This window comes from Pan troglodytes, chromosome X (assembly GCF_028858775.2).
Source record: "Pan troglodytes isolate AG18354 chromosome X, NHGRI_mPanTro3-v2.0_pri, whole genome shotgun sequence".
NCBI classification, from domain to species: Eukaryota; Metazoa; Chordata; class Mammalia; order Primates; family Hominidae; genus Pan; species Pan troglodytes.
The window spans coordinates 27121004-27147114 of record NC_072421.2 but is presented as its reverse complement, the minus strand read 5'-3'; the positions used below and the strand labels follow the sequence as shown (position 1 = coordinate 27147114).

At 35.7% G+C, this 26111-nt stretch overlaps 1 pseudogene; it reads right to left on the bottom strand.

Moving 5' to 3' along the window:
* Nucleotides 1-13300: 13300 nt before the first annotated feature.
* On the bottom strand, nucleotides 13301-14062 carry LOC112207076 (homeobox protein VENTX-like; annotated as a pseudogene).
* Between the last annotated feature and the right edge of the window lie 12049 nt (nucleotides 14063-26111).

The following is a 26111-nucleotide window of genomic DNA, read 5'->3' as shown; positions in this document are numbered from 1 at the left end:
GATGTGCGTTCTTCTTTTCACTGTTATCTTTTATTTTTCCTCTCTGACACCTATGTGCTCTGAAAGCCCTCCGATCCTACTTCTCTTTATCTTATTTTATAATTAGGCTCTTGAAGTAGACACTTTAAAATATGATATAGTAATACTCCCATCTACAGTTTTCTTTCTCAGATACAGCATCTGTATTACCACACAGGGTTTAATTATTTAATCAGGCCCACATTAATAATAGTTCTTACCTAGGACCAAACTATACTAATGACTCAACACAGATAAAATATTGTCTCTGGAATAGTTCAAAATAGTCAATTTTCCATTTTCTAGTGAATTGTGAAAAATTATACTATTGGATTAACAAATGAATTTTTTAGAGTTTTGGGACTCCTTCGTTTTATGCACTGTTAACTCCACAAATAGAAAAATGCTCACTTGACTACTCCTACTCTCCAGCCAACCATGCTTATTGTTTATTTATAATAAGCAATCTAGATCAGAAGTATGTTTATAAGATAATCAGGTAGAGGTCATTCATCACCCATCCTCTGTTGTCCAGGTAGGAAGGGAATAGGTTACATTCCTATGGTTAATCTTTAGCAGCTAACATAAAGCCTAGAAGATATTTTTGTATTATAACAGTACTATATGTGGAGTGCCAACAGTTTGTTATGCATTGTGCCATAAATAGAGGTTCACTGACAACTTAAGTATGGCCCATTATCTTTACAGAACTCAAATATAGAGAAAATAATATACAAATAAACAATGCAACATGTTTTGGCAAGAGTAAAATTTATGCCAAGTTATTAAGAGAACAAAAATGAAGGATACCTAAATCACACTGAGAGATTCATAACACTACCTTGAAAAGAGGATACCTGAACGGTCTTAAAGGATAATCATAATTTAGCTAAGAATAGAAGGGAGGATAGTCACTTCAGGCTCAGAAGCCAATAAGTGAAGAAAACAATATGTGACTGAAACATATGATTTATATTGTAAATGCTTTATTATAGTTTGAACAAAAGGTGTTTTTAAGAGTGTGGTGAGAGGAGAAACCAATGAAGGAGGTAAGGCCTGATTCTAAACTTTTCATTTTTATTTTTGTGTTTAGGTGGAACCAGTGAATAATTTCAAGGTCAAAAAGGACATATCATATCTATGTTTTTAAATATTCCTTTATTATTTTCTATGTAACTATTCTTCAACACTTTCAACAGATACTTAGGGAGAGCCAAGCACTGCCTTATGGCTGACTGTACAATGAGTGAATAGAATAGCATTCCTTCTTTCTTTGATTTTATACATAAATGGACAAGGATAAACAATGAAAAAGTAACAAATATTCATCATGATAAATTATAAAATTTTTGGCAGGCACAGACAGGAATCTCTGAGAATAAAAATACCAAGTGGGAGCTACCTAGGAGAGTTCATGAAGGCCTTTCTGTGGATGTGGCATTCAAACTGACACATGAAAAAAGGGAGGACACCCATCTTTGGTGAATGCATGAGAGACAGAGAGAACTCCATGAACTTCTAATGAAGGAAATAATCAGGCATATTTAAGAAACATATAGAAGCTAAGGGCAGCATTAGGAGTAAGTTGGAAAGTTTATATAGTAAATCAGGTGAGAAAGAGAAATCAGGGTATTGATAATAAAACTTAACACTTCTTGTACTTACTCGGTTTGAACCACATAAAATTGTTAAGATACAACTATCTGATCTACCAAAATGACAGTTTCATATGGTTGAGCCTATATATTAGATATTACACTGAGCACTTTAATACACAATCTTATTTAATATTCATGAAAACCATGTGAAGAAGAGACTAATATTTGTATTTTAGCAATGAGAAAATTAAGGCTTATTGAAATTAACTAACTTGGCCATGGATGGTAAGAGACACATGGATGGTAAGAGGATTAATTAGCCAAGTCCCAATAAAGAACAGGTGACACACCCAAACAAAATGTAGAAAGTATTAAAACAGGGACTATTTACAAAGGCATTGACAGAGTATTTGGAAACAAAAAAGGATAGTGTGGTTACACCAGCCACCAGCTGTAATCATTGTAAGACCTGAAGGGGCAAATGAAGTAAGTGTTCCCAAGAGAAGTAACTATATGGAAAAAATTATCTGACAGGAACAGTGGCCTTTCGTAAAGACATGAAGACAATACATGGAGATTCAGTAAGGAGAGAAATTGGCTAATAAATATTCCAAGGTTGATTCCCTACACAGCTCCAGTCTTCTTCCTAAGCTTCCTATTAGAACTCATCTAGAAGCCAGATGACAAGAACCCTGTAGATCTAGTCCATAAATGTCCATCTCACAGGGCATAGAGCAAAATAGAGAAGGTGGGGTGGATCTGGCAGGAGTTGGCAAACAGAAGCTATCCAGCATTATATTACAGTATATCTCTTTCTCTAGATCTATTAATATTTGCTTTATAGGTTTCAGTGCTCTGACGCTGGTTGCATATATATATATATATATTTATAATTGTTATATTCTCTTGCTGAATTGACCCCTTTATCATTTTATAATGACCTACCAAAATGCATTCCAAAATATTGAATCAACCTCAGTATCTATCAATGCATGAATGTATAAAGAAAATGTTGTATATATACACAATGAAATATTATTCAGTCATAAAAAGAATGAAATCCTGGCATTTGTATCAACAGGGATGGAACCAGAGGATGTTATGTTAAGTGAAATAAGCTAGGCACAATAAGACAAATATCATGTTCTTACTCATATATGGGAGCTAAACGAATTGATCCTCATGGAGGTAGTGAATAGACTGGCAGTTATCAGAGGCTGGGAATGGTAGTGGGGAGTAAAAAGGGGTGGGTTAATGGGTACAAAAATACAGTCAGATAAAAGGAATAAGCACTACTTTTTGATAGTACAATAGGTCAACTGTAGTTAACAATAATTTATTTTATATTTCAAAATAGCTAGAAGAGAATATTTGGATTGTTCCCAACACAAAGAAATGATAAGTGTTTGGGGTAATGGATATTTCAATTACCCACAATTTAACAGTTATGCATTGTATGCTTGTACCAAAAAATCACATGTGCCCCATAAATATGTTCAACTACTATACATTCAGAAAAATTAAAAATAAAAAATAGATATCTTGCATTACCATGGAGTCACATATTAAATTGAGCTCATGATAAAATGCACAATGAAATGGCTTGCTTGGTAGTCTGAAGAAAAATAGTCAAAGTACAGATTGTAAGGTTGAACAATTTAAAAAATAAATAGCGGAGCAATCGGCAGAAATTTGTAGAGGGTGAGACAAAAGGAGGAATGTAGGATGAGTCCAAAGCCTTCAGCTGAGGTGACTGGGCAGATAGTGATGGCTTTAAGTGAAATAAGGACAAATGAAACAAGAGGGTTGGGCGCGATGGCTCACCCCTGTAATCCCAGCATTTTGAGAGGCTGAGGCAGGTGGATCACCTGAGGTCAGGAATTTGAGACCAGCCTGGCCAACATGGTGAAACCCTGTCTCTACTAGAAATACAAAAATTAGCCGGGCATAGTGGCGTGCGCCTGTGGTCCCAGCTACTTGGGAGGCTGAGGCAGGAGAATTGCTTGAACCCGGGAGGCGGAGGTTGCAGTGAGCGAAGATCACGCCACTGCACTCCAACCTAGGCAATAGAGACTCCATCTGAAAAAAAAAAAAAAAAGAAAAAAGAAAGAAAGAAAGAAGGCACAAAAATTCCATTTGAAAAATGCTCAATTGCAGTGTGTATGGATAGTGCAATCTAATGGAGAGATGAATAGATAGATAAAATTTTGGAAATAGTCCTTAATTAGGGTTAAAGTCTGTAAATCATTAGCATGAAGTTTTGATGATTGAGGTTTGGGATTTTATTAAAGTTCTCCATGATAAATATATAGAAATAAATGGATAAAGAGTAAAAACAAATAACTAGGCTATACTCATTCTTAAGGGGTAAATTAAGGAAGAGAATCCACCAAAAATCTTTGTTCAAGTAAACATTATTTTTAAAATAGGATAAAATAGTATTGTAAAAAAGGGGAGAGAAGAGAATTGTTGAATGATGGTTCACTTTTCTTCTAATTCTAGAAAAATTTCAGGTAATGTCTATCGTAAAGAGGATCAGTTAAAATAATGTATATGCATCTAACACAAATGCTTAGCTGTAACGTGCATGCTCTTTGATCCTGCTACCCTATCAGTTAGGTGGAAAGTTTAGGTCAACCAGTGGGAATGAATTCAGGAACCAAGTATGCATACTGAGAAGGGGACTCACTACATCATGGGTGAGATCAACCAGTGAGAGTACCAAAGCTAAAAGTCTATGGGTTGGCTGTGGACAGGACTTGTAAAGGAAGAGCATCCACATAGAATTCAATAAGAAAACCTGAATTATTTGAAGATATATTTGTAAATTTCTCAAACATTTTTATAGTGGAAGTTATATATTCTCTTGACTTAATTTTCCTTATGAAAGGATAAAGAGTAAACGGGCAGATGAGCTAGATTTTAGACTATAAGTTTCCTACTAACTCATGAGAGTTCATGTCTTGTTAGGTAATATTTAACTTTCTATTGATTAAACAAAAGTACCATGTTTAAAATTGATATAACATAAAACATCTCAGGTACCCCATAAATATATACACTTACCATGTACCCACAAAATTTTTAAAAATATTAAATGTTATAACAAAGGTGAACTTAAAATAGGGACACTTTCTAAGGAAACTGGTTTGAATTTATTTGATGAAAGACAAAATAAATAATAAAATGCGATCGTTATGGTTTCTTTAGTTAGGATATGATAAAAATTCAAACACATGAGTATTTTTATATATTAAGAGTATCACTTACCAAGATCACAGAGTGTAATCTCTAATGCTTACTATTGCTGATGAGCAACACTATTACTTTTTTTTCCAATTAGCTGGAGAGCATTATAAAACCATTAGCAGAGTGGCCGATTTTAGACTACAAGGTTCTGGCCAAACTAATGTATATTCAGAAGCACTAAAAATAATTTCTTAAAATAGACATATTTGGTTCCCATATAGAAAAGAATCTATTTGTTACATTCCAACAAAACTCTCTACAGTTCAAAGATAAAATTAAGACTTTCCTCTATTATCAAAGACTATTAATTGGCCAGTATACTGAATTCTCAGGAAGTTGTTTTAAAAAATAATTTCTTGAAAAAATATATTTCATTTCCAAGATGAGTTTCTCATTTTCATATTTCTAAATGCAATCATGCTTGTCTTTTTATTAGCCTTTTATAGGAGAGGTATAACCATACTAAGATACAAATATGAATGACCATTTCCATTCCATTTATAATAGTTCTCCCCCAGGGTAATAAAGCACATGGGATGCTTTTTTTGAACCAAAAAATAATAATAATTTTGGCCAGGCATGGTGGCTCACGCCTGTAATCCCAGTACTTTGGGAGGCTGAGGCAGGCGGATCACGAGGTCAGGTGTTTGAGACCAGCCTGGCCAATATGGTGAAACCCCATCTCTACTAAAAATACAAAAATTAGCCAGGCGTGGTGATGTGCACCTGTATTCCCAGCTACTCAGGAAGCTGAGGCAGAAGAATCGCTTGAACCCGGGAGGCGGAGGTTGCAGTGAGCCGAGATCGTGCCACTACACTCCAGCCTGGGCGACAAAGCGAAACTCCGTCTCAAAAAAACAAAAACAAAAACAAAAACAAAGAACAAAAAAAGAATAATTTTGAACGAAAATCACAAGATATAGCTTGGTTCACTATAATATTCAAACTCTTTATGGTTAAATAGACATCTGCCACTAGATAATTAACTGATAGTATAATTAATATCAATACTTAGAAAATCATAAAAATAATTCATACTTTAGCTGAGATCCATTTTTATTAATGTAGGGTATTGCACATTATATCATTGTTCAGTTAATATTTGTTCCCTCCCCTTTCTCTACCTCCAAGGGAGGAGTATACTTCCCTGTCCATTGATTTTGGGCATGCCCAGATGACTTGTTTTGGACAATGGAAAATAGGCAGAAATGGCAGTGTGTGAGTTTCAAATTAAGAACTAAAGAGTCCTCATAAATTTCTTCCTACCCATCTGGTAGCTTATGACTACAACCATGAGAAAAAATATTGCCTAGATACCCACTGCCCCTTTATCCTAGGCTCAGAATAAGACCCATGGAGAAAACCTGAATTTGACTTAGAGCCTGAAGCAGACAGAGGCCTCCAAATGTACTACAGACATGCAAGCAGCTTGAAACAAAACGGTACAGGCCAATATTTAGATATAAGGCTGAGAAATAATGTGTTATTGCAAGCCACTGAGTTTTGAGGTATTTTGTTATGGGGCATTATTGTAGAAATTGCTGGCAGATTAATGGGAAAAACAATTTATAATTGTTCTTTATAATACAGCATGATTTAATGAAATTCTACTATAGATTGAGCAAAAAAATGGTAAATTTTGAAGGATATTTTTAAGAGAACACTTTTCCCATTATACACAAATAGTGTGACACAACTGCTAGATAATAAGCTAAATGCAAAGTACTTGTTTGTATGTCTTATTTCTCAATTACAGCTTTAGCAAAGTCTGTTAGGGCATCCTATATATGTAAAAATTGTGCCAACTATATAAAAAAGCAGGACACATTTTTACTAGTATAAAGTGCCCTACTTCTTCATAAGGCAGCACTGAGACTGAATTTGAAAGCTTGTCCTTGAGTACTTTTTAGCTCTTTATTGTTCCCTTTTAAGATGATGTATTAGGTTTTTATTGCTGCTGTAACATCCCTACAAACTTACTGGCTTAAAGCAACACAAATTTATTATCTTACAGTTATGTACTTCCGAAGTCTTAAACATGTTTTACTGGGCTTAAATCAAGATGTCAGCAGGGCTGCATTCCTATCTAGAAGCTCTAGGGGAAATCAATTTCCTTGCCTTTTTCAGCTTCTGGAGGCCACCCACATTGCTTGGCTTATGGCCTTCTTACTCCATTTTCAAAGACAGAACTATTAGGCCAAGTCTATCCCATGCTACCCTCTGGCTCTTTCTCCTCTGCTTCCCTCTTCTATCTAAAAGAATCCTTGTGATTACATTGAACCCATAGAGATAATCCAAGATAATTTCCTCCATGTCAAGGTCAGTTGATAAGCAACCTTAATTCTATTTGCAAACTTAATTTTCCTTTATAGTGTAATTTAACATACTCACAGGTTCTGGAGACAAGAATGTGGATGTCTTTGTGAGTTTATTAGTTTGCCTACCTCAGATGGTATCATTGGAAGTTGATTTTGCTAATAGTGATATTAAGACAAGATGTTATCATATACATATACACACATATTGCTATAGCAAATTTATTTTATATCGTGAACTCAACAATAAGCTTTCCAGTATTGCATTATCTGTTTTCAAGCTGCATACATTTTGGGCAAGACATCAAAGCTCCCTAACCTTTATTTTTCTCATCTGTATAATTGGGGGTAATAGTATAATCAACATCACTATTTTGTTGTGATGATTAAATGCAATAACAATACATACAATCTGAGCAAGTGTCTGATGCCTATTGTTTAACAAATATCTATTTTAATTACTATCCTAAAATAATTGTGGCTATTTTGTATAGCTGTAGATTAGATATTATGTCTAGGTATAATAATCAGTTTGTTCTTTGATATTATATTGAATACTGTCTCTGGAATGGGAAATTCAAATTATGTATCTGGATGTATAAGAAGAGCATATGAGCCAAGAAATGAGCCCATAATGTTTACACTCAGAATTTACATTTATCTGAATCATTGTAGGGTCAAATCTGAATGCAAATTTATTTACTACTAACAGTGCTGCTTTCCAATAACATTTCTCACCAGCTAAATCTCAAAATAGATATCTCATATTAAAGTGTTGAGACGCCAAAACCACATTTTATCGATTTAAAAACAAATACAAATGAGATTTTTGACGTTCTGATATTGCTTGATAATAATAGCTCATTTCTTACAGAAGAACTAATTGAAATTCAATTCCAAATTAAACTATAATTATATCTACGGCATTATTAAGGTATCAGTCATGGTTAATGATGACTTTCTTGAGAAAAAATTCCTGCCATTTTCATAACCTGTGTGATACACAGAGATTACTTGCAGTAGACACAGAGGCTTGAATAAAATTTACTCTCCACAGCAGCATAGAATTTGAAAGTTAGGTGACACTATAAAGTGTTTTTATTTTGTTGTTTTTTAAATCAAATTTTAAATAGAGTAAATCCTCTAGCCTTAGGCATTTCAGGATTCTGTTGAGTATTTTACAAAATTCTTATAAGAAATATCTGTCTTAGGCAATTTGTGTTTGAAAGTAAAGAGAATGGTATCAAATGGTATTATAATTTTGCTACCCTGAAAATGTATAAAATAAACTTTGCAAATATTTTTAAAGGCCATTAAGAAGTACAAGATGTTAGAAGAATAGTTACAAAAACTCTTTAGACCAAAATGATTATTGCTTCACTTGAAATCTTTTTTGTGTATATTATTAATAAGCAGATCAAATATAACAATACATCTGTTAAAATATAAATTGTCACTGTAATATTATAATTATTACCATATTAGAACATTGATGATATTTTCGTGGATATACACCCAAGGAAATAGGTAAACAGAAAAATAAAGGAAAAGAAAAATATGTAAGCAGGCAGATGGGTAGTAACTGATTTATTAGAATGATTAGATCATAGAACTCTTTCCCTACTGAGCTCACTGGCAGAATGTTATGGTTCAGACAGAAGACTGGAAGAATCCTTTGGGGAATTAACCAGCTCAAAAAGGAAAACCTAAAGATACTCTCACCATGATTTCCCTGAGAACTGCTTATTCAGATTGATCTAAAATAAAGCTTACATTTATTAAGCTTCTCCCCCACACTCAAAGTTTTAGTCTCCCAATTATAAGATAGGTAGATGCCAAGGTATTCCCAGAAAGTTTCTGGCATAGAATATGATAAATGAGGGAAAAAAAGATAAAGAGGAGGAAGACAAAAAGTAATAAAAACACAAACAACAAAGAACAAAAAAAGAAAAAAGTATAACTTGGAGGGGTAGCCACTCACTATACAGGGAGAAGAAAACTTCAATACCTACAGAGAGATAAGAGAAAATATTGCACCTATGACATCAAACCAGAATGTTATTAAAAAGAAAGAAATGTTCAGAAAACAATAAGAGTGTTTAAGTTATTATTTCTCAGCTCCAGGCCTGTCCTTGTATAATCTGCTCTGTGATGTTGAAACAGAGACTTTGCAAACCCCATTTCTGTTTTGCCAGCTGCTCCCTGTTAGGCTTCATTACGAGGAGGATGAGAGGGCAACTGTGAGGTTGGAGCAAGGACAAATGGTTTACTTGTTCCTTTTTGCTTTTCCACAATACTTCTACACCCTAGCAGAAGCTCTTTCTTCTAATAGCAGCAGTCAAATCTAGTTTGCAGTTTTTTTCCAACACTGGCAAAACTAGCTTCACCATGTCCTGCCCCATCAGAAACATCAGTACTAGTCCACTGGCATCCCCTCCTCGAATTTGAAAGTTAGGTGATACTGAATTTGAAAGTACAGTGAAAGCTTCATTCACAGGTCAATAGGGGCTCTCCTCTGAACTCAGAGAGAACCACAGCAACTGAGTACTTCTCAGAGATCAGAGCAGACCCCTCTTGTATATTTCCAGATTTTAGTTCAACATCTTGTGTTTATTCCTTTAGTCCTAAGATTGGTAGCCCCTTCTTATAGCTACTAACTTTATGAGTTTTCTTTTTACTCTTTCAGTTACCTAGTCAACAATCTTATAGGTAGTTAACAATTTTTTTCTATTAAATTGCCTTTATTCACAAAAGGGGCATAATTTCTGTCTCCCCAAATGATGTCTCCCCTGACACAGCATAATAGGAAAAATAAAAATAGCAGAGGATGGGTTGGAACATAAAATCAGGCAAATCTCCAAGACTAGGGCAAAAAACAAATAAAACAAAAGTAGAAAATTAGCACACTGTTCCAGGAAGCCTAATGGCTGAATAATAAGCATCTTAAAAAGGGAAAACGGAGAAAATGCTTGAGGGGAAATAAGCAAACACTTTAAGAAAATTCCCAGAATTAGAACGCATGAATTTTCAGTTTGAAAGTATCCACTGAATATCCAGCAGACTTGATGAAAACACATTCATTCCAAATAAGGTCATTGTAAAATTTCAGAACAGTGGAGACAAAAAAAAGTTTCTATGAGATTCCTGAAAGGAAAAATGAATACCACATACAAAGAATCTGTAATCAGAATGGCTTTGCACATCTCGATAGTAACACAGTAACAACAACAACAACAGAAGACATCAGAGCAATGTGTTAAAAATGTAGTATAACTATGAATAAAGCATGTGAGAGGAAAATAAAAATATTTTCAGACAATCAAATATCTCAAAAATATACTTCCCATGCACTTTTTTTTACAGTAATTAACCAAAGGATACCCTCTAATAACATAAGCCAATAAGTGAGGAAAGAAGAAGAAATAGCAACATTATGTGGGAAAATTTTAAAGAAAACTTACAAGATCGTGATTATGAGAGGGTACCAGGTAACAAGTGTGCAGCAGGCATAAATAGCACTAGTCCAGATGAATGCATGATGTTTATTCAATATCGATTTAACCAAAATTTTCATAACAATAGCAGGCATTGGAAAGAGGAAAAACATAGAACTGGCATCATGAAAGAGTTCATCTATAACTTACCAGAAGATGAAGTCAATCAGTGTAGTAACTGTAAGCACTCTTCATGTGTTATGTGTGCATACATATTTATCTACAGTTTTTAGGAGAGATGGATTTAAAACTGATTCATCACCACACTTCTGCTAAAACTTGAAGTTTGATAATAATTAACATTTATAAATCAAAATAGCTATATTTACATATTATATAAAACTATGGAGATATGTAAATGCCAAATTAAGCAACTGAAAGATTCAAAAGTGTTTGCCCCCAGGATAGAAAAGTAAGACTGGGGAATGATGGGACAGTATCACTGTATTTTTATTTTAAGCTTGGTATTGCATTTAATTTGTCAAACTACACATGTCAATTATAAAATAAAGTTACTTTAAAATTAACAATACCAAACTTATTGATCTAGTTGATTTATTTTATTACCCTGTAATATATTTTAGGTATCTCTGAGCAAAAGGTATCGGCCTTTTCTACAGGTTTTCAAATGTTCATGTGAAAAAAATAATTACTACCGAGATACTTTATCTGCATGAAAACAAACAGAAATTTCCAAATGTCCAAAACAACAACAACACTAGTACATTTGCTGGTATATTATCTGATGCAAAGTGTTCATGCAATAAAGGTTCAAATGAATGAACAAGTAATGCTACTCTTTATTCACAGCCTTTACTAAAGATACAGAATACTTATGGTTTGATCATTGATTACGATTCAGTTCTACATGCCTTGAGAAAGTAGAAATAATGTGTATTGAGTGCCTAGCTACCAAACAATGCTTATGTAGTAAGATTCATTGCATTTAAACATGCATATTTATGAGGGCATGAAAAAGACACATTAAGATTCATTAATTTACTCATTTTTCAGAGAGCATGCATTAAGTACCTTAGCAGACATTATTCTAAGATGAAAGGATGAAAAGGAAAGTAGGTCACAGTCCCTGCCTTCCAATGATTCATGGTATGTTTTTGAGCAACGAATAACTACACGACATTTCCTTTTACTTATACAAAATGATTCCATTATCTTTACTTCACATGTGACAAAATACACAGAGATTTAATAACCTGTCAACAGTCAAATAATTTTTAAGTGACAACATGAGGATTTAAACTTAAATTTACCTTACTCCAAAATTTGCTTTCAGCTACTGCAGATTACCTGTATTGTCCTCAGAAATAATTGTTTCAAAGACATCAATTGTTAGGAAATGTTCTAAGGTTAACTCTATGTTACCATTTAACATTATCAACAAGGTTAATACAATTAAGTACATATGCATAGGTCTGATCATTCTAGAAATCTAACACTGGTTGTTTTTTGCATGTTTCTATGAAGAAAAATGCCATTAATGCCAACAGTTAGAGCCTACCACAATTCTTGTACCCTTCAGATTAGAAACACCATTAAGCAAAATTTCCATTTTCTAACTATTCTAACTATTCTAGAGTAGCTTAAATTGTAGAACTTAAAAACGTATTTGAGGTATGATACAACTATAATTTTTTTTCCTTTCTTACCTGAGGTTGTATTATGAAAGCACATGCTGGTTGTAAACACTTCCAACAATGCAGAAATGAGCAAGGTGAAAGTGGAACTTGCTGTGGACACGGCCACAGGACCACGCTTTTGTTCTTGTTGGGATGCCTGGGTCGGTTTCACAGGTCGCCTCGCAGTCCTGCAGGCTGAACCCGTCTGTCTGGGCGCCCCGCGCTGCCTGCCTCCTGGGCACTCTGGGGCAACATGGATGGATGCCCGCTTGTCTACGGTTCGGTGCGTGCAGTCAGGAGTCTGCACCAAGAATGGTCCGTCAATGAGGGAGAGTCCTCCCTGGGAGGGGCTTCCGTGCCTCCCATTCTGGGCACTTCTAGACTTTCTGCAGGAAGTGCTGTCCTTGAGTCATTCTGTTTTGTCCTGAGGCTGCTGCGAGGAGGGGGACAGGTGAACACATGCTGGAGGGTGGGGACATGCGGGACGGCTTCAGTCCAGGCACAGCCGCAGGTCCCCCGCTGCCCCGCTTTCCCTGGCCCGAGAAAGCAGCCCTTAGCAGGCTGCGGGCACAGTCCCGGCTCACTCACAGCCTAGAGCGCACTGCAGGGCCCGAGCATCCCCGCCTTAATTTTCACCTTTGTTCCCTCCTGCTTTCCAGCTTTGGAGTCCTTGTTAAGAGGGACTCGAACCACAAGGTTATAAACACGACACCAGCATTCCCTTCCAATCCTTCATGGTTTTCTTTTTTACACACAAAGCTTACAACCTTTACTTTTTCCAAGTGGAAAACCAGTTTTTCCAACACTTTAAAAAACAAATATCCTTTTATCATATGCTGAAAGCCCTACCCATAACAAGCCCACTTCTGCGTTTGACTCTGTTCACTGACCCTTCATTTACTTCCTAAACTGACCCTTTTGGTAACTTTCAGTGAAGAGGTGGCTTTAATAAATATATTCTCCAGAAATCTCCAGAACCTTTGCGTGGGTCAGGGTGAGAGGTGCCGCCACGATGTAAACAGAACAGCTGAGTCCTCCGGGTAGGCGCCTGGTGTTAGCTGCACAGACCGCGTGTGTGGGAGGCATGGAGTCAGAGGCGCTTCCTCAAAATGCATCCCCCCGGTCTCCAGAAGAACACACAAGCCCCAGGGCCCCCTGGACAGGGCTGGTCCCAGCGTATGCACGCCACTTCCTGGGCTTGGGGCCGGCGGCGGAGGATGCCCGTAGCAGGAAGCCCACGCAGAGGCTAGGGCCTCTTGTTCCACTTGGCAGAGACCCCAGAAGGAGCCAGGGGGCAGCATCAGAGCCTGGGGCCTGGGCAGGGGTGTCCAAGGGCATAGCAGCTGCAGGCCATTGGCAAGGCCAGAAGACGGTGAGTGGAAAGCCGGGGGCGCGTGGAGAGACCCCGAGAAGGGGCTGTGCAGCTGGGAGTCCTGCATTTGCCGGCTCCAGAGGGCCCAGGTACTGGTGGTGCCGGAAGACGCCCTCCAAGGCGTCGACCTGCCCCATGGTGAAGGCAGCCACTGTCCTCTCCGGCGCCGGCCGATTTGAGGACCTAGCCTCCTTGATGCTGACCGCCTGACGGGGCTCCGGGTGCCGGATGTCTTGCCCGGGCCAGGGAGACTCCCAGGGGAGACGTCGGCAGGCCTGGTGTAGGTCGGCCCCGAGCAGCTGCTCTGAGAGAATCAATCCAGGGAGCCAAACCTGGAGGGCTGCTGCCGGCCGCGAGGTGGGGAGGAGGCGAGACGCATGGCGGTCAGGTGGGCCTTAGGGAAGGCCGGGCGGGGCTGGCCAGGTGCATTAAGTGACTAATGAAAGATCAGAGCTACTGTGAGAACAGTTTGGGGATTGAATCCACGCTTGCTAACACCCACTGCTAACTCCAGAGAGTGAAAACAAATATTGAAGAATCACCGCCTAGACTGTTTTCAATGTATTACTTGCTGGTTTTTATTTCCTAATGATTCTCTTATGAAGCCTTTTTCAAAATGACTGGCAAAAGCCAAAAAATATTCCATTAAAAATAGGTGTGTTTTGATAAATAGGAAAATAGTAGACATTCTAGAAAAGTAAGATGAGTAAAAGTGGATTCTTTTTAAAGTTGAATAAACTATGAATACTATGCAGCACTAAGAAACAATTAATTAGTTGCATATAGAGTCTAAGAATACATTTTAAAAAGGCCTTATTAGGCTGGGCACGATTGCTCACCCCTGTCATCCCAGCATTTTGGGAGGCCAAGGCGGGAGAATCACTTGAATCCAGGAGTTCAAGACCAGTCTGGGCAACATGGCAAAAACCCTGTCTGCACAAAAAATACAAAAAAAAGCCATGCATGGTGGCGCATGCCTTTGGTCCCAGCTACTCTAGAGGCTAAGGTAGGAGGATTGCTTGAACCCAGGAGGTGGAGGTTGCAATGAGCCGAGATCATGCCACTGCACTTCAGTCTGGGTGACAGAGCAAGACCCTGTCTCAAAAAAAAGGGGGGGTGTTATTGAAAAAAAAAAGTGAAGAAACACAAGAACTATAGCAGAATATTATTCGTTAATATTAAAACAAATAATATATTTGTCAAGGATACAAACATGTATTAGGATATAACACAGTATAGTAAGTACCATGGTGGTAATATATGGTGGGGAGGAAGTGAGTGTGGACATTGAGACAAATGAGCAAACATAAAATAGTATTTTAAAAATTAAATAAAACAAGAATGGAGCCTTGCATAGCCTGCTAATATGAGAAATAGGAGTAATTGAGCTCTCTGCACCTGAGGTCCAAAAAGCAAATAAAATATATTATTGTTGACATTCTTTAATAAAATCAACTTTTTTAAAATAAGTAATTACAAATATGAGTGATAAATACAATCCTGCCCAATTTGTAAATAGAATAAATCTTTAATTTTTGGAATTTAGTTACATTTACGAAAATGATTTTATAAGACTTCTTTTATTTATTTTCATTTTAAGTTCCAGGGGATACATGTGCAGGATGTGCAGGTTTGTTACATAGGTAAGCGTGTGCCATGATGGTTTGCTGCACTCATAACCTAGATATTAAGCCCAGCATACATTAGCTATTTTTCCTAATGCTCTTCCTCCCCCCACCCCACTTCCAGACAGGCCCCAGTGTGTGTTGTTCCTCTCCCTGTGTCCACGTGTTCACATTGTTCACCTCCCACTTATAAGTGAGAACATGCGGTGTTTGGTTTCCTGTTCCTGCATTAGTTTGCTGAGGATAATGGCAAAGGACATGATATTGTTCCTTTTTTATGGCTGCATAGTATTCCACGGTGTATGTGTACAACATTTTCTTTATCCAGTCTGTGATTTATGGGCATTTGGGTTGATTCCATGTCTTTGCTATTGTGAATAAGGCTGCAATGAACATACATGTGTATGTATCTTTGTAATAGAATGATTTATATTCCTTTGAGTATATACCCCATAATGGGATTGCTGGGTCAAATGGCATTTCTGGTTCTAGATCTTTGCGGAATCATCACACCATCTTCCACAATGGTTGAACTAATTTACATACCCACCAACAGTATAAAAACATTCCTATTTCTCTACAAGCTCACCAGCATCTGTTGTTTCTTGACATTTTGATAATCGTCATTCTGACTGGTGTGAGATGGTATCTCATTGTGGTGTTGATTTGCATTTCTCTAATGATCAGTGATGTTGAGCTTTTTTTCATATGTTTGTTGGCCACATTAATGTCTTCTTTTGAGAAGTGTCTGTTCATGTCCTTTGCCCACTTTTTAATGGGGTTGTTTGTTTTTTTCTTGTAAATTTAAGTTCTTTGTAGATTCTGGATATAAGACCTTTGTCAGATGAATAGATTCCAAAAATTTTCTCCCACTCTGTAGGTTGCCTGCTTACTCTGATGAGAGTTTCTTTTGCTGTGCAGAAGCTCTTTAGTTTAATTAGATCCAATTTGTCAGTTTTTGCTTTCTGACACACAGACAAATGGAACAGAAAAGAGACTTCCAAGGAAGTCTAAAGGACCCAGCTAATTTAGCTTCCTAAAAATTTAGAACAGTTGCTAAATCTCCTTCAGCAAGAATATCTGGTTCTTTCTCAAATATTTATTTTTAATATTTTTATGACGTGATTAATTATATCACTAATTTTTAACTTATACTTCCTGTGCTGCCATCACTGATTCCAAAGTGTCAATAAATGAAACACACATTATTAACTATATTGCATTCTATAACACTTTAATATTTCATAAAACTTAAGAATATTTATGCAAATGAAGATAATATTGCTTATAAATGATGCTTTATATTGCAAGAAATACCAGTTTCTATGTACCTGTACATCATACATTAGCTATAAGATAAATAGAAATCAATGATTTAAGTTTGGTAGAACAGCTTTCACATAAACGTATAAGTTCCTAATGATAACATGGGAACTAAAATTAAAATAATCTTCAATATTTAGATATTTTGGTTAAGTTTTGACAAGACAGTTGTCTCAATATTCAATGTAGCTCTGGCAAGCCCTATATCAAATAGTGGTTTTATCTATTGCCTTGGTTTTGGCCACATATTACAGAATTGCCAACTAATAGTAACTAAATTCATGATTAAAATGGCATAATATTGGTGGGAGGTAATGGGATGTCTTGAATGAGCACAAGCCTGGCATGTCATTTAGACTCTCAGAGCTTCATTTTGTTTGTATGGAAAATAGTGATGTTAAATTACACAAGCCCTTGGGTTCAAATATGCTTTAAATTATTATAATTCTAATTGCATTTAATGGTCTTGGTCATTTATAGAAATATTTTAAAGTTATGTTTCTGATTATCTCATCTTAATTGAGGCAGATTAAGGCAAAGCAGGAGGTCAGCTCTTTTTCAGAATTATCCTATAGAATATGGTTATGCTTTGGGTGGAGGAAGATGGGATTAACTAATGAGAGAGAGCCACCACCTCCGATATAACAGAATTGGGGGAGAAAAAATCAATTTTGCTCACAGGCCATGGTGAGAAAAGATAGGGGATGCAAGAGAAGGTTTATTTCCCTCTTGGGTTTTGAAAATGTGTTTGAGAACATCCTTAGTATTCACATGAGGAGTTGCAACTTTGTTCAATATCTAATGACACTCTCCATAAGATTAGCATAATCAGTCAATAATGGGGCCATAGATGCAGCCAAGTCCTTAAACCAAAAACATCAGAATGACATAAAGTGTAACAACTCCAAGAATGTCTAGATCATGAATATCTTCTAACTTTAGTCGAGGGATAACAAAAATGTGATTCTAATCTTCTCTTATTACTACCTTTTCCTTTCCTTCCATCTACAGATACAAAAAGACATTTTTTTCAGAACTTTCATTAAAACATGGCTAATTTCAATGACATAAGAAAAGGAGAAATGGGGCCAGGTACAGTGGCTCACACCTGTAATCCCAGCACTTTGGGAGGCTGAGGCAGGTAGATCACCTGAGGTTGAGAGTTAGAGACCAGCCTGACCAACATGGAGAAACCCCGTCTCTACTAAAAATACAAAAAAAAAAAAAATTGCTGGGAGTAGTGGCACATGCCTGTAATCCCAGCTACTCAGGAGGTAGAGGCAGGAGAATCACTGGATCCTGGGAGGCAGAGGTTGCAGTGAGCCGAAATTGCGCCATTGCACTCCAGCCTGGGCAACAAGAGCAAAACTCCATCTCAAAAAAAAAAAAAAAGAAACGGAGAAATGAAATACAATCTCTGTAGTCAACATACACTAAGATAAAAGCAATTTTGAATCTGATATATACATGTACATATATAAATTCATTTCAAATATTATCTATTTTCATGAACAGTTAGTGGGAGGAAAAAGGATACACACTATATGTTTGGTTCTACTATTTTACGTTTGTTGGAATATCTAAAACATGTTTGTTCCAAATTACCTATCGTCTGTCTATCTAGCCATCCACAAACATACACATACTCACTCAGTATACACTCACAAACATAAGACAAATATAACTGCCAATTCATAAATAACAATATTTGAAAGCTATTATTATTTGAATGTTATTTCAGTAATATTTATTATTTTAAAGTTTTTTCAAAATATCAGTTTGTATATTATTGATTTCAATAATTGAACAAATCTGTTTGAAATTTATAAATTTATATTTTTAAAGTTGAAACAAAAATATGCAAGATTTTTATAGGTTGACAGATATAAAGAGTGAGTGATATGGTTTGGCTGTGATCCCACCCAAATCTCATCTTGAATTCCCATGTGTTGTGGGAAAGACCCAGTAGGTGGTAATTGAATCATGGGGACAGGTCTTTCCCGGGCTGTTCTTGTGAGAGTGAGTAAGTCTCATGAGATTGGATGGTTTTAAAAAGAGTAGTTTCTCTGCACAAGCTCTCTCTTTGCCTGCTGCCATCCATGTAAGATGTGACTTGCTCTTCCTTGCCTTCTGCCATGATTGTGAGGCTTCCCCAGCCAGTTGGAACTGTAAGTCCATTAAACTTCTTTGTTTTGTAAATTGCCCAGTCTCAGGTATGTCTTTATCAGCAGTGTGAAAACAGACTAATACAGTGAGAATAAATAAAATTTCAAATGTAAATGTATTTTATAAAGTTTCTTATCATTTTTGCTGATGATGGATATTAATTTAACCTTTCAGCTCAGGTACCAAGACACAACAAAATACCCTTTTTAAAAAGACAGAAAATTGTAATTAAATCTTAATAATTCTGTTTACAGAGTGCCAGTTAGAAAGTACTTAAAAATTAGTGGTTTAAACAAATGAAATACCTTTAGATTCTGAGGCAGCACATATTTATACATCCATGTTATGTTACTTGAGTATAGATTAAACTCATAGGTCCTGAACCACATGCTGTGATGATGGATTTAACACTTCATAATAAACAGCAAATAATATTTACTGTGTATCCTCATTGCATTAAGTAGATTTATGCTAGAGAAATAAGAACCTAATGTTGAGTTTATTAGAGTAGTATTAGGTTTAAGACCTCCAGACTTTTGTTCGTCAGTTAACTGAAATAACTTTTACTTGTGAAGGCAGACCAAAATAAATATTCTTCAATTAAGCTACTTGTTTTACAACCATAGGATATATTTTAAATTATACATTTTCAGTCTCTGTGGGAGTTGGAGAGTATGCAGAGGCAATGATGTCTTTATTAAAGTACATGACTCCATTGAAGAAAAAATAAATATTGTTAATGAAAAGCATGTTATAAATTAAAGACAAGCAAGACACAAAAACTGGAAAACTTTCTGAAGTATATAATTAATAAATCTTATATTGCATCTACTTTTAAGTTTTTATATAAATCAACATATTTTTAAGAAAAACAAGCATCAAAGTCAGTATTTCTTCTCTGAACTGATTTTAGCATTTCTCTTTACTCACTTAACTCAGTTGTAGTTATGGAAAATTGAAGAGTCTGTTTAAGAATAGTATTGACAAATAGCTAAATTGTGGGTAACCTTTATTTGTAAGATATATATGTCCAACTGAATTAGCAAATTAACTACATTTTATGAGAATTAAATATATATGAATCCTTGGCTACTGCAATCAATTGCTGCAAAAAGGTTATGGGCCATAAAAAATGCTGCTTCTCTATTGATGCCCTAATTCTTTCTCTTCATCATTAATATTTAATTAAAAATATTTTTCTTCTAAAATCTACATAAAACATTCAACCAACCTTTATTTTGCTGTTATTGTTTGACGAATGGTTTCCAACATCCTTAGCTTAATCCCCTTTAATCTAGACCACTCAAAATCAATATAGTTTTTTTTTTTTTTTTTTTTTTACCAAAACTAACTAGCTGCTGATAACCTTGTGAACCTGGTGAAGCATGTTTTTCAATGACTTATTTCCTCCTTTGAAGCTATTTCCTCATTTTTCTGATTTCTAGAGCCATAATGTTCTATTTTACCTATAACAAAAGCTGCTGTAACAAAATATCTCCATACTAAATCATTCTACATATAAGGCCATCATATGTATGAATTAACTGTGTTTCAAGCAGGAAGAGAAATCAGCAATATACAGTTCTAATAATGAAATTTCAGAAATAGGGGACTGGTAAATGAGATATTTTGGGGGGTAGAAGTGCTACCTGAATCTTAGTATGTGGGTGGTATTGTGCTCATTTTGTGGAAAGAGTATGTTTTAATGAGAAAAATAGTGTAGTCTAGAGTGTGAAGTCATTATGTTTATATATTTGCATTATTTGCAAACTATTTAAAGAAAATTTTGGTAGAATGATTTATTTTCCTCTGGGTATATACCCAGTAATGGGATTGCTTGGTGGAATTGTAATTCTGCTTTTAACTCTTTGAGAAATTACCATACTGCTTTCCATAATGGTTGAACTAATTTATACTCCCACCAACAGTGTATAAGTGTTCCCTTTTCTCTGTAATCTCACCAGTATCTGTGTTGTTTGTTTGTTTTTGACTTCTTAATAATAGCCATTCTGACTAGTGTGAGATGGTATATTATTGTGGTTTTGATTTGCATTTCTCTAATAATCAGTCATATTGTGCTTTTTTCATATGCTTGTTGATTGTGTTAACACGCACGTGAATGTTCATTGCAACATTATTCACAATAGCAGGGACATGGAATCAACCTAAATGCCCATCAATGACAAATTGGATAAAGAAAATGTGGTACATATACACAATGGGATACTATGCAGCCATAAAAAGGAACAAGATCATGTCTTTTGCAGGAACATGGATTGAGCTAGAGGCTATTACTCTTTTTCTTGAGACAGGCTTTCGCTCTGTTGCTCAGGCTACAGTGCAGTGTGGTGGCTGTTATTATTGGCAAACTAACAGAGGAACAGAAAACCGAATACTGCATGTTCTCACTTATAAGTGGGAGCTACATGATGAGAACTCATGAACACAAAGAAGAGAACAACAGACACTGGGGTCTACTTGAGGGAAGAGTCTGGGAGGAGGGAGAGGATCAGGAAAAATAACTATTGGGTACTGGGTTTAATACCTGGATGATGAAATCATCTGTACAACAAACCCCCGTGCATGAGTTCACCCGTGTAACAAACCTTCACATTTACCCCTGAACCTAAAACAAAATTTTAAAAAATAAAGAGAATTTTGACCTCACATTTAAAGGCAACATCTACAGAATGATCATAAGGGAGAATTATTTCTATTAGGCTGTGGGAGCAGTCAAGTAAAAATATTCAGTCATTTTGTTTGAATTACATGAAACTATATCAATCAGCTCTTTATTACATATGGCCTTTATATTTATAGATGGTACTAACAATCATGCTATTGTTAAGTTGCTTAAAAAACATGGAGGCCAAGAAAAAGTTGTCTCTTTTTAAGTGAAGAATACAGAAAAATTGAATCAATTAACAAAGATACCTATAGAGAATAGCTATTAAAATTTCAACTATGATTTGAGGAAATTGTGGCTAAATGATAATTAAACGTATTTATTTTAAGAAACAAAATTAGAGTAATTTATATCATAATAAGGCTTTTATAATGCTTAACTGGGAAAATTTTTATTAATACTTCCAATATTCAGGTCATATTCTTAAAGGAATTTTTAAATGACTTCAACTTTGGTAATGCATCTCTAAATCTGCTTAGAACACACTGAAGATGGTTGACATCTGCTTCATGTTGGAGTATAGAAATGTCACTGCTTCCATGTTTGTTAATACAGCAACATCAAAATTTAAACATGAACCCTATACATTTGGTGTGACATTTCAACCATCCCTATTGGGAAAGTTAACTGTGCCTTCTGCTGCTATACTATGCATTCTGGAGAAAAAAAAAAAAAACCCAAGCAATTTTGAGAAGTAATAATCAGTCACTATAGAACTGAGAAGTTTAAGAAAAAAGCTGTATAGTCAGAAAAAATATATATATTTTATTTCTCAACATTATACCTTGCCTTTTGGCTTTCTATAGACCTAGAGAAGAATAATCAGAAATTGTGTCCCCATGCATGGCACTCTGTACAGACTTGGGAACTTCGTTGCTGGGAACTATCTGTACTTTTCTCAAAAGTGTCCAAATTGGGTTGGGGAAATTAGATTAAGTTAGTTATATTATCTAAGAATTAGCATTAGTATCTCAATACCATCATCTAAATTGCTTTTCCCTCACCTTTATCAGCATCTTTTATTTTATTTTTTTAAATAATTGCACTTTGTATTTTAGATTAAGGGGGTACATGTGCAGGTTTGTCACACAGTGTCATCAGTAGCTCTTAGAATATTGGATCTATTTCTTGGTAGTGTAAACCTACCACCATATCAAATTATCCATTTTTATTTAAAGAACAATAAAATGTAGGCCACTTCTAAGGTGAAGTGTAATAAAATAAAACTGAACAATTGTCTTGTGTTTTCTAAACCATAATTTACAAATTAAAAAATATTCTAATATTTCCTTCTTATTTTGTTTTTCCATTCTAGCTTATAAAAATGAGAAAACAAGTTGGAGAAAATAATTAATGGTAATAATAATAGTGATAAAGATGATAATAAGTTGGGCTATGCTTTTAGAGAATTTAAAATTTTTTGTGGTGTATTAGGAATGAGTAATAAGAACAATTTACTACTCCTGGTCAAAAGAACAAATGATCTTGAAAAGACTATCACTATAATTAGAAGTGCAAAACTTAGCCAGTGAGTAATGTTAATCACAAAATATCTTAAAATGATTGGATATATTTGATCACATTTTTCCCCTTTTCAATGCCTTTCCTTAAGTATTTTAGCTGAGTTGTACGTGTGTATGTATGTATGTAAGTTTGTGTGTCTGTGTATGTTGACTACAGGATTGAGTGTCTAAATGGAAATCCTCTCAGTTTTAGTGTTGCAAGTCAGAGTCATCAGGCCACCTTGGCCAGGCACTAGCTCCCAGACAACATTTCTAGACACACTCGGGACCAGAAGGGAACCTGCTGCCTTGAAGGGAATGATGAAGTCCTGGAAGGATCCATCACCTGTTGACTAACAAGCCTTTGGGCCTTGAATAACCAGCATCAATACTTATGTAGTATGCTGTGGGCCTTGGGTGAGATTCTGAGACTTGCTGGCTTCAGGTGAGATTCAGCACATTCCCAGATTTGGTAGCTATGGGGAGAAACACCTTCCGCTTCAGGAAAGTAGAGGGAAAAGGAAAGGGGACTTTGTCTTGCACCTTAGATACCAGCATGGCCACAGTGGGTAGAGTACCAAGCAAGCTTTTGGAGTTGTAAGGATGTGGATAGAAGGGAATCCTCATATAGTGTTGGTGGAAATGTAAATTAGTATAATCACTATGAAGGTTCCTCAAAAAACTAAAATAGAGCTACCATATGATCCAGCAATCCCACTGCTAGGTATATGTCCAAAAAAGAGGAAATCGGGATATCATAAAGATATCTCCACTCCCATGTTTATTGCAGCACTATTCACACTATTCAATATACACAATGGAGTACTACTCAGCCTTAAAAAAGAATAAGATCCAGTCACTTGCAACAACATGGGTGTAACTGGAGGCCATTATATTAAGTGAAATAAGCCAGGCACAGAAAGACAATCTGCATGTTCTCACTTATTTGTGGGAGCTAAAAATTAAAACAATTGAGCTCATGGAAATAGAGAGTAAAAGGATAGTTACCAGAGGCTGGGAAGGGTAGTAGAGGTTGTAGGGTGGTAGTCAGGATGGTTAATGATTCAAAAAATAGTTAGAATGAATGGATAAGATCTAATATACACTAGCACAACAGGGTGACTACAGTAAAAAATAATTTAATTGTACATTTTAAAACTTAAAAAGTATAATTGAATTGTTTGTAACACAAAGGATAAATGCTTGAGGCCATGGATACCCAATTTACCCTGATGTGATTATTATGCATTGCGTGTCTATATCAAAATATCTCAACCCATAAATATATATACCTACTATGTACCCACAAAAATTAAAAATTAAAAAAGGCATGGTTACAGTGCAGATTTCTGACACCCTGGCTGGTGCTCACACACACAATCAAAGGAATCAAGCCCTCCTCTAGGCGCAAGCTCTTGTGTGGCCCTTGTGTTAAATACAGGACAGAACATAGCATGGCAGGTTCCAAACCCTGGACTCAGACTTCCCCACCAATTTCCAGTCCTGCTACCTAACATCTCTGTGCCTTAGTCTCCTCTGACTATAGAACTGGGATAATTATAGTACTTACTTTGGAAGCTTGCTGTGAGAAATATATGAATAAATGCATGTGAATATATGTATTTAAAATAATGGGGAAAACATAAGCATGCAACACTTATTTTATTGATTTCAGACTGCTTATAATGTACATTTACATAAAATAGTACTATGTTAATATAGCACTTTAAAGGAGGAGTTCAAAATGTAAGTCCCATGGACCAGCTCAAAGATAGTGTTCCAGTGGACTGTGAACATACTGTGCTCATGAGCAAAAAATTCACATCATTGGTAATATGTTGGTGTCTCTAAGGAAAACACCTGTGGTCATTATTATATTCGCAAAAGAGTCTATGACACTGCCTGTATTAGTTCATTCTCACAGTGCTTTAAAGAACTGCCTGAGGCTGGATAATTTATAAAGAAAGATTTAATTGACACACAGTTCCATATTGCTAGGAAGGGCTCAGGAAACTTACAAGCATGGGAGAAGGCAAAGCAGGCACCTTCTCACAAGGCGGCAGGAGAGAGAAGAGAGCAAAAAAGGAAAAACTTCCGCTTATAAAACCGTAAGATCTCATGAGAACTCACTATCACAAGAACAGCATGGGAGAAACTGCTGCCATAATCCAATCACTTATATGCCTTGACACATGGAGTTTATAGATCTCTTCCTCACCACATGGGAATTACAATTTGAGATGTAATTTGAGTGGGGACACAGAGCCAAACCATATCACTGCCCCTGAAAATAATATTACCTTTGGCCCCAGAGTTCTCAAAACAACTTTGCCCTGATATTGAAAATAACACTGTGTAAACAAAAAATTATAATTATTCTTATTTACACAGAGGAGATTGGAGTCTCAGGGACATTAAGTAATTGGTCAATCATACAAGTAATAATTTAAAAAATCAAGCTGAGATCCCAGGAAATACAACATCTAATACAATAATCTTTTATATAAGATTAAGAATGATGAAATTAGTTTTAAATTCACTGTCTATACCTTTTTAAAATATAACCATAGATTCAATTTTTTTTGCTAATTAAAAATAAATAATAACTTTTCTGTTCAGAGTAAGTCACTCCAATTGTCAAATAGACCTTTGGCCTAATACTATGGACCAATGTCCCTTCAGTGTTATATTTTGCATTCTGGCAAATGAAAACAATGAGGTATGAAGACTGTGAATACTGAATTTAGTGGTGGGTCAGAGGATGAGGGGAACTTATTTGCAAAGCAGAAGGCTGGAAAAAACAGTATTTCAGGTCTTTGCCCTCAATGATAAAGGAAGGTTATTTGATAAGCAAAGTCAAAGGGCATTCTTTCCTTTCACATAAAATGAAATACAATGCTGATACATTCAAACAAAAGATTACACAAACCGAAAATAAGCTTTGTTTGTTTTCCTCTTTTGATTTGGTTTGACTTTTTCCCCCTAACTGAACATCAGGCAGAACTAATAAATTAGGAAGTAACCTTTGTCACTGAGGAAAGTTAGTATATCTTCTGAATGTCATAGAGTTAGAGGAACTACATGGGATTTTAAGAAGGAAATAATTTTTTGTTAATAGTAAGTTAG